Source organism: Canis lupus, chromosome 25, assembly GCF_048164855.1.
Source record: "Canis lupus baileyi chromosome 25, mCanLup2.hap1, whole genome shotgun sequence".
In the NCBI taxonomy this organism is placed as follows: Eukaryota; Metazoa; Chordata; class Mammalia; order Carnivora; family Canidae; genus Canis; species Canis lupus.
Window position 1 is genome coordinate 25,876,909 of NC_132862.1, and position 16,291 is coordinate 25,893,199.

Below are 16,291 nucleotides of genomic sequence, written 5' to 3' on the forward strand. Positions count from 1 at the left end.
AAAAAATATCTGTCTTTCCATACCTTTTTGCTGCTGAGGTGGCCAAATGACACAATTCTGGTGACTGAGTAAGTTTAAGTCAGTCAGGGATTTAGGAAACGTTTGTTCTCCTGACACAGGTACTACTAGTTCCTCCTTTTCTCTTTCTCCTTCTTCCTGCCTGGAATGTGGATGTGAGATTAAGGGTAGAGCAACCATCTTGCAACCATGAGATTAGAAGTATGAAGATGAGGAACACCTGGGTGGCTCAGCAGTGAGCCTTTGGCTTAGGGTGCAATCCCGGGGTCTGGGAATCAAGTTCCACGTCAGGCTCCCTGCGAGAAGCCTGCTTCTCTCTCTATGTCTCTGCCTCTCTCTCTCTCTCTCTCTCTCTCTCTGTTTCTCATGAATAAAAAAGCAAAATCTTTTTTTTTAGAAAAGAAGTATAAAGATGAAAATATATTTGCTAATGATATACAGGGGAGAGGCGGAAAGACTCTTCTCTAAGGCTTAATCGAGCCCCCTTTAAAACTCTGGATGGCCTACCTCCAGGCCTCTTGTTGCCTGAGACAAATAAATCTTTCAGCATTTAAGCCACTATTAGTTTTCTGTCCTTATGGCTGAACATAATCCTAACCCAGCTCCCTTTTATTTAATTACATAAGGAGTGAAACATCAGATTCACTCCTGTTATATCTTCAAACTATAATTATTCCTATTGCTTGTCTCAGATTTCCTTTCAATGTGCTATTTGAAAATGTACAGAACTGAAGGCGATATTTTTTTATCATTTTCAAAGTCAGACAAATTGCTTTTAGTTCAAAGGAGTTCACTGATTTACAGTGGCATCTCTTGCTGTGATTTATCTGAAACATTTTGCTGAGGTATGATGTAATTTATAATTTGGGGAACTTGCTGATAATTTGATTTCCTTATGCCATTCCTGACCACACTGACATTAATTTGTGCTAATTGTTCCTGGAAATCCAATCCAAATTTATTTTAGTGAATATACTTTATGGCAGGGCATGACATATTTTATTAGACACAGATTTAAATTTCCTACCCTTTCTATATTGAGGTTGCTTAGCAGTGAGTAAACAGTAGGCGGCTGTGCAGATGAACTTCTAGTTAACACCTGTATGTGTATATATATGTATGTCCACTTCTGAATGTATATATGAATGTCTATATTTATGTCTAGATCTGATTGGGATATCAAATAGTTACATAAATTTAACTATTTCCAAGGCAATGGCTTTGTTTTCCTCCCAATCATCATGGATTCTATTTAATAATTTAACATAGCAAATTTCTAAGTCTGAATATATTTCTTCACTTTCATAGAAGTTTACATAAATCATAATTAGTCAAATATGCTTAATAAGTTCAATGATTTTTACTTGGTAATGAGAAATATAATAATAAAGTGAATTGAAAGAAGTAATTTAGGTTATGCAAATGCAGATCAGCATGATCATTCTAATGTCATTTAAAAGTTTAAAAATCATTACACTTTCACTGATTTATTCATTTAACAAATATTTACTGAGCATCTACTATGACCCAGACATTGTTTTGGGCCCTGGGATATATCTGCGAATCTGTGAATAAAACAAACAAAAATTTCTGTCCTACCAGGGAAAGACAGACAATAAAATAAATAAAGTATATAAGGTCATGTTTAAAAGTGCTTACATGTATAGAAAACAGAACAAGAAAAGTGGGATCTTATTGAAAAGATGATATTTGAGGTAAGACATGAAAGCAGGGGCAGCCCCGGTGGCTCAGTGGTTTAGCACCTCCTTCAGCCCAGGGCATGATCCTGGAGACCTGGGATCAAGTCCCACGTCGGGCTCCCTGCATGGAGCCTGCTTCTCCCTCTGCCTGTGTCTCTGCCTCTCTCTCTGTGTCTCTCATGAATAAATAAATGAAGTCTTTTAAAAAAAAAAAAGGCATGAAGGAAGGGAAAGAGCCTTGTGGATGTCTGGGAGAAGAGTAACATAGGTGATGGGGCAAGGACAGTAAGGACAAAGGCTTTGAAATGAGAACATATCTACCAGAACAAGGTGTTGCTAGGAGGCCAATCTGGCTGGAGCAGAGCCCTGAAGGGGAAAGAGCAAGATACGAGGAGAGAGAATCAGTTAAAGATGAAGGGGAGCTCTGTAGGCCATGTGAGAACTTTGGCATTTATTTAATGAAATGAGGAGGGCTTTGAACATAAGAATGACAAACTTGGAAGGTAAGATCAAAACCAGAGAGACAAAGTGCAGCAGGTGAAAGGAGATGGTAGCTTGCGTCAGGAAGAAGCCTTTGGATTCTGGATATATTTTGAAGGAAGAACCAACAGGACTTCGGGAGGTTGACCATATACTTTTTATCATGTACACATTTCTAAAATGGAAAAGGGATACTATTAAGTACTATGCCAAGATAAGAGACATAAACCAGAACTGTCCTGGATAAAACTGGACATAAAATCATTTACAGATGTTAGTGATCTTGAAAGACTTTTTTTCTCCCTTTGCAGAATAATTTCTCCTTTTCTTTCCTCTTAAATCTGCTCCAATTAGGTCTTGCCTTGTAATTCATAAAAATTGATCTATTTTGCAATTGTTTACCCTGGGTCAGAGAAATGCCTTCTGGGAAAAATCAGCATTGAATGCTTGGAGAGATGTATTGGAAGATAAACAAGTATCCTCCAGAGTTTTTGGCTTAAGTAGCCCTCATTAGAGAAAACTATTTTTAACATTTTCATTATTTTTGTTTTTTCTGGCATCACTTTTTTTTTTAACTAACTGACTTTATGCTTTTTATCTCCTTCCTATGGAAGATATAACTCTCTGAAATAACCCATTATACATATATCTACATGTATAATAGTCCTTTTGATAGCACTCATCTCAATATAGTCAACCATAATTTTGATTAAATATGTATTCAAAGTTTATATAGTTATGACTCATAGATATTGTTCATAGCAACTATTATACTATTATTACATTTCTTGTGTAAATTTTTCATTTTCTCTGGAGTTAACAGTTGTCTCGCTTTTTTATTTGCTTAATTTTCTTTGTTCCTATCACTTACTTTCTTCCTAAACTGCCCCAAAAATGAAGCTATGACAGAAATATAGAAAATTAATATATTGGGTACTACTACGTGCTACATACTGCTCTCATGGAGTTAATATTCTAGATCAGTTAGTTCAAACACTTAATATTTCAACTCAATAACTTCAAACACATTAATAACATATTCCTTAGGATTTTCCCTCCTTGAGCTCTTCATTTCTCTGATCCAGTTGAATTGAACATTTTTTAAAGATTTTATTTATTTATTCATGAGAGACACACAGAGAGAGACAGAGACATAAGCAGAGGGAGAAGCAGGCTCTCTGTGAGAAGCCTGATGCGGGACTCAGTCCCAGGACCTGAACCAAAGGCAGATACTCACCACTGAGCCACTCAGTCACCACCAGTTGAACTGAATTAATAAGAAAATTATTAAAAGATTAAAAAAATGAAGTAATGAATTAATATAGTAGTAGGTGATCTAAGTATATCAGTAATTAAAAGGAAATAAAATTAGATTGAACAGTTAAAAGATAAATTGATAAACAGGGTAAATAATCTAAATGTATAGTGTTTATAAAAGAAACATGCAAAGATCATGTATAAGATCACATGTATAAGAACATGCAAAGATCAAAAGTAAAAATATGAAAAAATTACATTAGGTGAATATTAGCCAAGATAAAGTTGGTACAGTTATTTATATCAGATAAAGGAGACCTTAAAGTAAAAAAATAATTATTAAGAATAAAATAAATCATCACACAATGATAAAGATTTAATACACTTTGAAAAAGATTTAATACACTTTGAAAATATAGAAATTTGTGACGTCTGGCTGGCTCAGTGGTTGAGTGTCTGCCTTTGGCTCAGGGCTTGATCCAGGGTCTGGGGATTGAGTCCCACATCAGGCTCCCTGTGAGGAGCCTGCTTCTCTCTCTGCCTGTGTCTCTGCCTCTCTCTCTCTCTCTCTCATGAATAAATAAACAAACCTAAAAAAAAAAAAAGAAAATATAGAAATTGATCATAGTGAAGAAGCTCAGTTTTGATGATAGAGCAATGCATTATCATTGTCACCATAGGTGACTGAGATACTAAACTCAAGTATACCAGAGCACCGAGTACTAGAAATGTGTGAGACTTAAAGGATAGTGAAGAGCCCCAGGACATTATGTTTGAAAATAGCCACATTTAAGGTTTTGTTGAATTGTTGTATGAAGATGTTCATGTTAATAAACAGAAAGGTCCTCTCTACATTCAAACAGGCTTTAGAAGGCCAATCATACACTTGCAAAATTTTACCAGTTGTAGCTATTAGAATCTCCTGAGCATCCTGACATGGCTTTACTTTTTTCTTATTTTTTAGTCAAAGTTCTTAGAATCAAGTTCAAATGTGAACATAGGAAAACTGTATAAGTTTTTAATGCTTCCTGCTCTGATCAAGGCTATATCCTGGAACTGAGTTAATAATAACCACAGCTAAAAGTTGTAAAATGTAGGATAGCCAGGTATAATTATATACTAAGTGCTTTTCATGCATTATCTCTATCCTTTTATCTCTCTACAGATAAAGCACTTTTATATTATATTACAGATATTATCTTTTTCATATATAAATAAAGGAATTGCAGCTAAAAGAAATTAAGAAATGTATGTAAAGTTTTGAAAAGAGCCTGGATCCTAACAAAGGTCAGCCTGGTTCTGAAGCTCATCCTTCCCACCATACCACCAGCCTTACTGTAGTAGCTTCCAATGTCCTGTTAATTTTTTTGCTCTTCACCATGACAATAGGACATCCTTGAAATGCTTGATTTTATTTTTCTATTATGGAAATTGAACACACTTAGACAATATCACCTGGGTATAGACAGATACTAATTATAAACTCAAATCCAAAGAAAGCTCCAGAAACTGGCTTTGAATGTCCTGGTATTCAAAGCATTTGGTTTTGTTTCAGAGCTATTTACTTTCCTGTTCCATTTCTGTAGATGAGTGACTCTGGACAAAAGTGTTCCCAAGGACCCGATACCATATGAGGAAGCCTGAGGAAGATTCAGAGAAACAAATGGTTTTCATTGTCTTATTCTTTTACCTGGTTTATCCTGCCAGCCTTATGTATCCTACTGATCCAGGCTACATTTAGGATCTTTATAACTAGAGTAGAATCAGTGCTTTCCACATTGTCGTGCCCAACTGTGGGCAAGGAATGGTTACAAATGAATGTAAGGCCCCAAATCTGACCAGAGAAACTGTAAGGTAATCAGGACCCCTTTATGACTTTTCCCACTGCTCCTTCTCCTTTCTCTTCCTTGCAGATAGAGTTCCCGCCCTGCCCCACCCCACCCTACCTCTTTTCTTATCTTCAGGTGTATATTCAATTCTCCAAGGATTGTTCTTAGTCAAAGTGTTAATGTACCTAAAGTAGAGTATTAGTTGATAGTAAGGATTTCCCTGTCAAAAGGGATTTCTCTTTTATTCAGAGACTTTTGAACTAAAAAGCCTTTAAAATGCAAAATGATGGATTTCAAATCATAGAAAGTTATGGGGGTTAATTGGGGTAGGAGTTTTGCTTAAGCAAGACCTCTTGCTTATTCAGATCATTCATGTTTCTGGAAGTGGAGGTGCATATTCAAGAAACAAAAATCAATTATCATATATAGTTTTATCACATTTATAGCTGGACACAGGACCATGGGCTCCTAGCCCTCAGGTGAGCTCACACTGTTTATTTCAGCATGTCAGTTACATAGGCCCATGGTTCACATGTCTATAGGATAATCAAAATGAAGATGAAAAAGAGATGTTTTTCCCTGTATCTACAATTTGTTGATAAAATTAATTTTCCTTTTTATAATGCCTGTCCTTGATTTCAATTTAAAAAGTATTGAATTTGTTATTATATAGATTTTTTATACGTATACAGTAACATTTCTGGCTACTTAAGTTTCATTCTTTCAAAATTTTAGAATTTGCTCTTACTCTTTTAATCTACTTCCAGCCCAGGTAAACTCAACCAGATGTGCTTTATCTATATTGTCTATAATTTCCTTGTAAGGATTTGTATGGCACTTCTTACTGTTTGTGACCTTTGTTCTAACTAACAAAAGCAAAGGACAACTCTCATATCTCAGTGGCTTCACATGACAAAGATTTATATACCACATAGTCCAATGTGGAGATCTGTGGTCAGGTAACTCAGGAATCCAGACCTGCTCAAGCTGTGGATCTGCCATCTCAAATATGTGACTTCAGGTGATGCAGGTGTCACCTTGCCAGCAGAGGAGAAGGCATGTGGAGAAGGCACAGCCACCCTCAGCTTCCTCAGCCTGGATGTGTATACTCCATTGGTGATAGCCAGTTGAATGGCCTCACCTCATTGCAAAGGGGCTGGAGATCATGTTTAGCCGCTATCAACACTGAGTCCAGGTACATTCTAAAGTTGACAGAGTTAATAATCTGTCCTGGGAGAAAGATGCCTTTGGAGAGAATGATTCTAACCTGCCCACATGTTCATGCCTCCATGTATCTCTCATTCATCCCACCAGAATTAACAGAACACCAACTTTATGAGCCACTCATAGTCAAAGATCTCCGGCCTAAGAACAGATTGGAGCTCAGTCAATCAAAGTGTTGTGGGGCATCAGACCACACAGGCTGATTGGTGATGGTAGTAGTATTTTCCCTTCAAGAGGGTTTTGTTATTCCTATAGTTTTTCTTTATTTTTTTTTATTCTATTGAAAAGTCGGAAAATGTTTACATTATCACAAAATAAACAGATTTTTTTTGTCACAACTCCTGAAATTGGTTTCATGTACTTAACAATTCTATTATCTGTCCAGCAGTTTCAAAATACTTCTATCTGGGAAGCTGTGGTGGGCACATCCTATTTGCTTCCTGGGCCTCCTCAGTACAGGAGGAAAGGAGACGGTTAGCTCTAGAGCCTGGGAAACAGGAAGGAGGCAGTTCGGTTACCCTGCTGTCACACTCATCTGATAGAATGGGGCAAAGTGGATAGACTCTAGAGTTATTTAGGAGGTAGCCTGGGCAAGGTGTGGGAGGACAGGAGACAGGACATTTTGATTTGTGAAGTCATTTTGATGTTTGTGGATGTGTGACCCTAAAAACGTTCAACTTTTAGCTTTACAAAAAATTGTCACTTAAATTGCTTAATGCATGTAACAGAGTCCCTAACTGAGAGAGAAGGAAGAGTTATGGCTGATCCCAGATGCCTGGTTAGGTAGACAGTGGTGCCTCCTTGAGATGAGAAGATTTGGGGTAGGTGTGGGTGGGATTGGGATGGGGGAGGCTGGTCCTATACATTAGGACAATGAGAGTTTGAAGTACTTCCTTGTTTTCAGGAAACCATTCCTTGCGCTGTGGAGCTCAACTCTTCTGGCCATCTTTCTTTAGCTGCAAACTTTTTTTTTAGATTCATTCATTCATTCATTCATTCATTCATTCATTTGAGGGAGAGAGAGAGAGAGAGAGGCAGAGACACAGGCAGAGGGAGAAGCAGGCTCCATGCAGGGAGTCTGATGTGGGACTTGGTCCTGGGACTCCAGGATCATGCTCTGAGGCAAAGGCAGACGATTTAGCCCCTGAGCCACCCAGGCATCCCATGTAGCTGCAAACTTGCTCTTAAAGAAGGTGAAGGATGGTTCAGAAATTCAGGTGCTGAGAGAAGCAGAGGAGTCATTGTTTTATGTGTCTGCCTTGGCTGCAGACCCGAGGGTGGGAGGTGAGGTGGGGAATGCTGCTAGTCAGTGCTCAAAAGTGTCTGTTGTCTGAAGAGATGAAATTATCTCTGCAGATTGTACTTCCATGGTGTGGGCCACAGTCCAGAGACTCTGGTGACAAGAAGGGAAGAATGCAGAGGAGCTCCAGTGTGGGCCTGGAAACTGGAAATAGGTGTCCTGTGGGTTTCCCTGCTTTCCCCTGGACATGCTAGCCCTCTAAACTCTAGAGGTCTGGGCTCTGCATCCATAGAAGGGAGGAATAGAGTGGTGTGTATGTGTGCACAGGTGTGTTTGATGAGTGTACAAGAGTGTGTAAGTCTGGGTGTGCAGATCTGTCTGTAAATATATGAGTTTGTGAGAATGCATCTTTGTGTTGCATACGTGTGAGAATGTGACATGTGGGTATGTATATGTGTGTATTTAAGTGTGTGTGTCTGTGTGTATGTATGAGTGTGAGTATCGTATCTGAGTCCTCAGGCTCAGATCTCTGTATGTGTATCAGCATGTGTATGCATGTGTGCATTGTGTGCTGTCCCAGGGGAGCTTGAGGACTCAGATATGAAGTTGTCTTCGATGTTATTTGTGCACATTTCCAGCAGGTTCAAAGCCTTGCTATATGGTGGGGGGAGGGGATGCCAGAAGAGGGAGGCTGTCAGTGCTGAGGTGGGGGATGGGAGCCTGAGCAAGGGGTGCCTCTGCCCTGCCAGGCACAGGGGGAGGGCATTAGGGTCATGAGCCTGAGGCTGGGTGCAGACTGGGGCCTGAGGCCTGCACTCAGGGCTGCATGGGAAGAGCTCAGAGGCCCTGCTCTGACCAGGGAGGGCCATAAAGAGGTGGAGCCAGGGTAGAAGGGAGGCCAGACAGTGGGGATCCAGGCCTGCTCTCTCCCATTCTCCACTCCAGGATCGGGGATGAGGGCACCAGGCTGCAGGTCCTAACTCTAGGCTCCCCTCATTCTGCCTGAGGGCCTGAGGTCCCCAGAAGTCTTTGTGTGCCACCTTCTGAGGCTGGGATGACCTGAATCAGGGTGGAAACTTCTGTCTCAAGTCAGTACTACCCAGACAGGTCCAGAACAAGTCCTTGTCTCCTGGAGGCCTCTGGTGAGGCCATGTATGCATTTTTACTGAATTTCACACATGGTGAGTCTTTCAGACCCCTTGTTTTTACTGAATCTAACTCAAATCCTCTTGTTTCATAGGTGCCCTATAAGGCCAGGGTCTGTTTGTGAAATTGAACCCTGGCACCCCAACCCCAGGATATAAGTAGTTTCCTCTGGATAGGGAAGTGAGTCCAAGGATAGGGACCCTGAGAGGATGTGGGGTAAAGCCTGGTGAGTCGCAGGGGTCAGACCCTTCCTGGGCAGGAGGGTGGTGATCAGCAAGGCAGATCCAGAGCACGGAGCTCAGAGACCACCAGCTTTCCCTCTGTTTCCCCTGTCTCCACAGGCAGGGCAAAAACTGGACACACCGGTTGTGGTAGGAGGGACCGGATTAGAGCAGGGAAAGTGCTTCCCTGTGTGCAGCTTCCAGGAGCCCCTGGACACACAGGGCACAGAGCAAATGAGGGATGGAGAGAAGCTCCTCTGGCAGCTCAGGAGGGAGGAGCAGAGGGCAGGGCTGGGGGAGTCTGAGGAGCAGAGGGTGTGGGTGCCGAGGCCGGGTGTGCACAGCAGGCGTGTGCGGCCCGAGGGTCTGTGCTGCGGGGTTCACAGTCCTTGTGCCCAGTTCTGTGTGTGAGCAGGTATCACCCGGGGCAGGGGTGGCTGTGACATCAGGTTATCGAAGCCCAGGGCTGCGAGCTGCCTTCCCACTGGGCCTACAGAGTGTGCTTTGCTTTTAGGAGCAGCTGTCGGCACCCAGGGAAGACCCCTGGGTTGGGAATGGAGCCCGCGTGGGCTCCAGGGCTGGCTCTAGTGACCAGCGGGGCCCCTGGAGGCATCACCTCTGGGAGCTGCGCTGCCACCTGCTGTCCAAGCATAAAGGAAAAGCCAGGTGGAACTCCTGCCTCTCCTCACTCCTCTTCTCACAGAATATTCCAGACACATGGACTCAGAGACAGGAGAAGGACCCAGGCTCAGGGGGTGGGAAAGCCATGGACCCAGAGCCAAAGGCAGATCCCTGAACAGGGGGACAGGGTGAGGAGACACCAGAGAAGGGCCCACAGAGAGGGAGGGAGAGGGAGACAGGGGAGGGCGAGGAAGAGGTAGGGGCAGGGGGGAGGCAGGGAGAGGCAGCAGAGGGTGGGGTGCAGGCTCTGAGTCAAGGGCTCTGCTGGCCTCTCAGGACCTGGGGCTGTGGTGGGAAGAGGGGCTCCTGTGTGTGTGTGTGTGTGTGTGTGTGTGTGTGTGTGGCAGGACCCCAGCAGGCCAGAGCAGAGTCATAATGCCAGAGTCCTCTGGTGCTGAAGGGACCCCTGCACTCCCTCCCTCTGCAGCCCCTGCTCTGAGCAGAGGGTCAGGGAGAGACACCAGATACAAGTCAGAGACAGTCTGAGCTGGGAAAGAAGTGGCAGCGCCGCCTCCCCCACACCCCGAGATCAGAGGGAGAGGACCTGAGAGTGGGGAAGGGAGCAGAGGAAGGGACAGAGGACTGAGGGGGACAGGGCTGGAGCAGGACACCTGTGGGAGGCAGGGGTTCAAGAGACGCAGGGGCGCTGGGTGAGCCAGGGCTGTGGGGAAGCAGGTCAGGGGCAGGGGGGAGGCCAGCAGGGCTCCTGTGTCCCCAGAGACCTGGGCTGGGTGGACACAACCCTGTGCTGAGGTGGGGAGGCCGGCAGGGCTGCTTCTAGGCTGACCCTGTCCCTCTGCCCTGTTTTCCGTACAGTGAGCCTGTCCCCTGCCTGCCACCTGCTTCCCAGTGGCGGTGTCACCTGTCCCTGCAGGACCCTGGCTCCTGCGGCCTCCTCTGTGGGGATGGCCCTCACAGCCTGCAGGGCCGCCCTGAGCGTCCTCACCAGGGGCTCGTGTGTCCTCCGGGGCGGATCTCAGTGTTGAGGATCGTCTAGTGCTCTCTGAGGCTGGGGGAGAAGGGAGGACCCAGCCGGGGGCAGGATTTCCAGAGAAAAACCAGGTGGATGTGGGAGACACAGTGGAGGATGTGCCTCCTCCCACAGTGCTCTGAGAGGTCATTGTGAGGGAGAAGCTCCCAGCATGTGACAGAGGGGACATTCCTGGTGGCTGCTGGAGCCCCAGTCACCTCTCTCTCTTGCTTCTGAAGCAGGAAGAGCAAACCCTCACCAGACAGGAGACAGCTGGGCTGGCCTGGGGTAAACAGCTGGATTGGACCCGGCATGAAGGGGACAGGGTGGGGGGCGGATGTTCACAGCCAGGCTGGGTGTCCCGAGGTTGCTAGGGTTGGGAGTGAGGCCCACGGAGGGAGCCCTGGGATGTGCCGGGCAGTGATGCGCACGTGCACAGCTGTCTGCAGAGGTGTGTGCCCCAGTTAGTGTGTCTTCTGAGCGTTGGCGTACGGGGGGAGGGGGAGAGGTCACATTCAGGTGACTTTGTGTCAAGTGACTCTGTGCCCCAGGCTCCTGCCTTCCATCCGTGTGGGTGATGGCACGTTGGACTGTCTGAGCACCTTTGTTCATTTGTGTGTCTCCATGTGGTCATGTGTGAACAGTGTCTTGGTCTTCGGGTATTTTATTTGGCTGCATGTGGTGGAGGGCTGCGTGTGCAAGGTGTGTGTTGTGCGTGTGTGTGTGTGTGTGTGTGTTTGCGTACCTGCGCGTGTCTGCAGGAGGAGAACAGTCTGCAGAGCCCCGGCTGCCCCAGCATCACCTCCTGCTCTCCCTCCACTGGGTAGATCTGCCCCCGCTGAGGGCCTGACAAGGGGGCAAACAGCACAGTGGCAAAGTGCTCTGCCCACAGAGACCAGCACCGGGTAAACCTGTGCAGACGCTCCCTGCAGGGGAGGAACCCGGACGTAGGCCTCAGGGCCCCAGACCCACACCCAGGCCTGCAGGCACAGGCTGTTCACCAGAGCAGGTGCACTCACTCATACACACACACACACACTCTCAGGCACCCACAGGCCTGCCCCACACAGAAGGACACACACTCACTGGTCATAATAGGGGGTGCCTGCCAGGGTTTGGGGTGGTGGGGTGGGGGCACACCCAGCCTCAGAGCCAAACACCAGACACTTGTTGCTTTTGTCTTGGATAGCGTGGGAGAGAAAGAGGGAGAGAGAGAGAGAGAGACTCCTTCACTGCTTCCCAGTCCTGCCACCTCACCCCCTTCTCTAATTCCTTGAGGCTACTCTCACACCCCCTCTGAGCACTGCCCCTACCCCTGGTCCCTCCCCTCAGTCCCTTGTCTCCTCCATGCTCTCTCCCTCCCTCCTGCTTCCATCCTTTCCTTGGACTCTAACTTTCCTCCTCCTGCCCCCTCTAGGCTCCTGCCCTGGCGCCCTAGACCCTGTAGCCCTGTTTTTCCACAGTATCACCCTTCTGCTCTGTCTACACCCGCCTTGGCCTCTCCCTGCAAGTCCTCCTTCTGCCCTTCCAGCCTCTGGCTTCTGCTGCTCCACCTCTGTCACCTGTGCTCATGGGTGTGTTTCTGTCTTGCTTCTTTCTAGCACTGTCCCTTCTCCGCTGGGGTGTAGGTGTGCTCGCTGGGCTTTGCCCCTGCCCCTTCCATGGGGGCTCTCCTGCCCCCCCGCCAGAGCTCCAGTGTGGCCTGTGTCTCCTGCCCTCCCTATGTTGAAGCTGCAGGCATGGCCTTTGGCTCACAGGCTGTGTCATCCCTCTGGTGGGGGATGGAGGTAGGGAAGCAAGAGGTCTGGGGCTGAGTTTGATCCCTGCCCTGTTCCTCCTGGTGTAGCCTCCTCACCCTCACCTGGACTCACTCACCTGTAACAGGTGGGGAATACCTGTCAGGGCTGCAGGAAATTCTTCCAGGGTCTATAGTGAGCATCAGCGCTGTGGTAGGAATGCCACAGAGGAGCACAGTGTGTGCTCAGTAAATGTGCCCTTCCTCACTCTGCTCCCCTGGGCCTTAGCCTGGAGTCCAAAAAGTCTGTAGAAGGGAGAAGAGTGAGAGTAATAGACTGTGTAAGTCCAAACTGACTATCAGGGATTGCATATGGTTCAGCCTAACAAAGGCTCTAAGCTCTGAGCACAGGAAATGCCCTTGAGTGTGCACAAGAAGGGAGGAGGGGGCAGGATGGAACCACGGGACACAGGAAACCAAATCCAATTTGAATGAGCCAATTCACACGCAGGGAGGAAGGAGGCATGTCCACGGTCCACCTGCATCCATCCTACTGTGGCCACACTGAGCCCCTCCGTCCCTGCGCTCATGGGCCTGTGTGTGCTGGGAGCTGCCCTGGTCTGGGGTCCAGTTCCTCCAGTCCTCTCCTGTCCACATAGGTCCTGGATTCCTGGAGCCTCAGACCCACATCCTCCCTCCCCACCCTGCATGGCAGGTGCAGACACACACACACACACACACACACAGAGGTGCCCTGGGATTTCTAAAGGAAAGCACTACCCCCCGGAGATGGGTTCCCTCCAGCTGCTGCTGCCTTGACGCTGAACCTCACAGGGCAGGGGAGGCTCAGATTGCTGCCTCTGCCTGGCTTTCTCTCTCACTTCCCTCCTGTCTCCTGGGGAGCAGAAGCAGTGGGTCCTACACCTACCCTCTCTGTGTGCTGGGCACCCAGGGGAGACCCAGAGGGAGGATCAGAGACCCTGCCCTGGGGGAGCTCCCTGCCAGCTGGGAAGAGGAGCCTGACAGCCAGGGTGGAGGGACACAGGGCTCTGGGTGCTCCCTCAGCAAGTGTGTGTGTGTGTGTGTGTGTGTGAGCGGAGTGGGTCAAGGCAAGTGGACCAGGACAGAGGAGTCAGATGATGGGAGCCTGGCAATGACCAAAGGAGGGAAAATGGAGGAGGACTCAGAAGTCTAGAAGGTTTCTAAGGAGACAAGGAGGATGATGCTCAGTTAGTAGCAAGGAGCAGGAACCTGGAGAGGAGATGGTCAGAGAAGTCACAGCTCTCAGGAAGTGCATGACCTTGGGGGAGGGGATGTGAGCCTGGGAGACACTTGAGGAGGGAGGGGGGAGAGAGAGAGAGAGAAAGAGAGAGAGAGAGAATGTGTGTGGGAGGCAGAGGGATGGAGGAAGAGGGTCTGCTGGATGCAGGGCCACCATGTAACCTGTGCCAGGGCTGTAGCTCCATGGTGACCCTGGGCTGGGTGGGCAGGATGCTGGGAGTGACACTGACTTCCTGGCCCTGATGTGTCCTCCTGGGCTGTGAGGATGGTGAGCCTGGACCCCACAGGCTGGGGAGCCATATCTGGGGGTACACAGTAGCTGGAACTGGACGGGTGGGGAAGGGGCCCCTGTGGGTCAGGAGACAGAAAGAGAGAGAGGGAGATGGGGGTGTGGTGGGGAGGGTCATGGGAAGCCTGAAGGCTCTCGGACCTTTCTCCGGGCTCTCCCCATCACCCACCCCTTCCAAGGACAGAATTCTATGTTCTGGGCTCAAAGTCCTCCCATAAATGATGTGTATCAGCCTCTCATGTGCAGAGGGTAAGGTATTCCTGCCCCACTTCCCAGCTGAGGCCTCAACTTAGCAAAGCTCTTCTGGGCAGGACATGCTGAGAAGGGCCCCAGGAGTGGGGTCTTTTGCCCTCTGGAGAGTCTCCTGTGCCTTCCACCCCTGGCCCCAAGCCTGGCTGCTTCTCAGGGCAGAGCCTGCAGGATGAGGCCCCACACGCAGTCCTGTGATTCTCTGCTCTGCCCTCACCTGCTTTGTGATTTGAGGCCAGTGACTTACCCTCTCTGTGCCTTAAAGTTCAGGAGGTTGCCCACTCCACCGTGCAGATATGAGGGTAGCAGCATGCAAGGGAACACGGGGAATATGACCTCAGCCTTGGTGGGGCCTCCAGAGCTCAGTGGGCTGGAGGCAGGAGTCCTGTAGAGCCCAGGCTCAAGGCACCACCCCTGGCCCGCTGGGCTTGGACAGGCCTCATGGTTTGCCCGAGGGCCTCCAGGCTGCCAACACACCCCTGCTGCCCTGTGGGAGGGAGGGAAAGCAGTGCATCTGCCAGTTTTTTTTTTTTATTACCCAGTAACTGGGGACCCTGGCCTGTCCCCAACCTCCCACCCTCTCCCCAGCAGGCAGTGAGTAGCACAAGGAGAAGGGGAAGGGATTGCTCTGGGGACCAGATGCAGGATACACAGACCCTCCCCTGCACCTGCCCTTCTTTCCTTCAAGCAGAGGCACATCTGGGACAATCCCAGCTTGAGGCAGAGAAGACCTCCTAGGACCTGGGAACAGGCACAGATCACACACCCAGCTGCCCCTTCCCTACTGTCCTGTCATCACAGCCCTCCTGCCAATCGTGCCCTTTTCCTTTGCCTCTGGGAATCCTGGGTCTGTGGTCTGGGCTGGGCCACTCACCCCCTCCCCAACACAGTGCCCTGAACACAGGACCTGCCTCCTGGAGATGTGTTAGGACAGGGGTGCTGGGTTCTGTAGGTTTTCCTCAGGTGGAGGTTCTTCCTGAGATCTGGGCACTTCTTTCTGCTGCAAGTTCAATGCTCTGTCTTTATGGAACTAGTATAGACTGTCTTTAGGACCGGCTGCTCCCCTTCTCTCCCCTCTCTCTACCTCCACTGCAGGTTAAGGAACCTAATTGAGGCTTTGGAATCTCATCACTATCAAGTAGAGGCAGTGGTGCCCCTTTTCCTTGAGACCCATTTTGTGAGTTCATCACATGTGCATTCAGCCCTGGTTGTCCAAGTAGGCCTCACCTTCTCCATCTCAGGAAGTCTTACCTCCATTTGAAGACAAGGAGGAGGCCTCTTCCACTGGTGACTGTTTCAGGGTCTTGGAAGTGCTATGTGATGAATGTCTAGAACCGAAAACTCTAGCTGAGACCGTATCTTTCCTTGGTCCACACAGTGATTCAGTCAGAATGTGCTATGAATGCTGAGTGACTATCTAAGGACATCCCTCATGGCGAAGCTTAAAACAACTCCCTTTTAGTTTTATCCCTGGAGTGATTGGAAACATGGCGGAAGGACCAGGATGGGTGGTGCTGGTAGAGGAACCTGTAGGAGATTCTGGTAGATGTACCTGGGGTGGTGGGGTGCTTCTGTCCTTGTTATATAACTGCTTAGTGGGCTCCTTAGCTGGATCTGGGACTGGCCTCCATAGACCACAGGCTGGGCTCCACTGGGCTCCCCATACTCTCCTCCTACCAGCCAGGACCTCCTCCATACCCAGGACCCTGGAGGGCTTGGTAACCTCTAAACTCACCCCTTGCTACCAACAGAGTCTCCAACAAAATCCCATTTGAGCCCCTAGTCCACCTCCTCACCACGTAGGACCCCACTAGTCTTCCATTGCCCACCTCTAACCTTCCCCCAGGGTTCCAGCTCAGCCACCTCTTTCCTAATTCACATCTTCCCAGACCTCTTCGCCCTTTAGCCCCAACAAAATGAGGCCCAGCCTGGTTAGTGTTCAGACTCCTGAGGCCCCTCCTCCATGAGGAC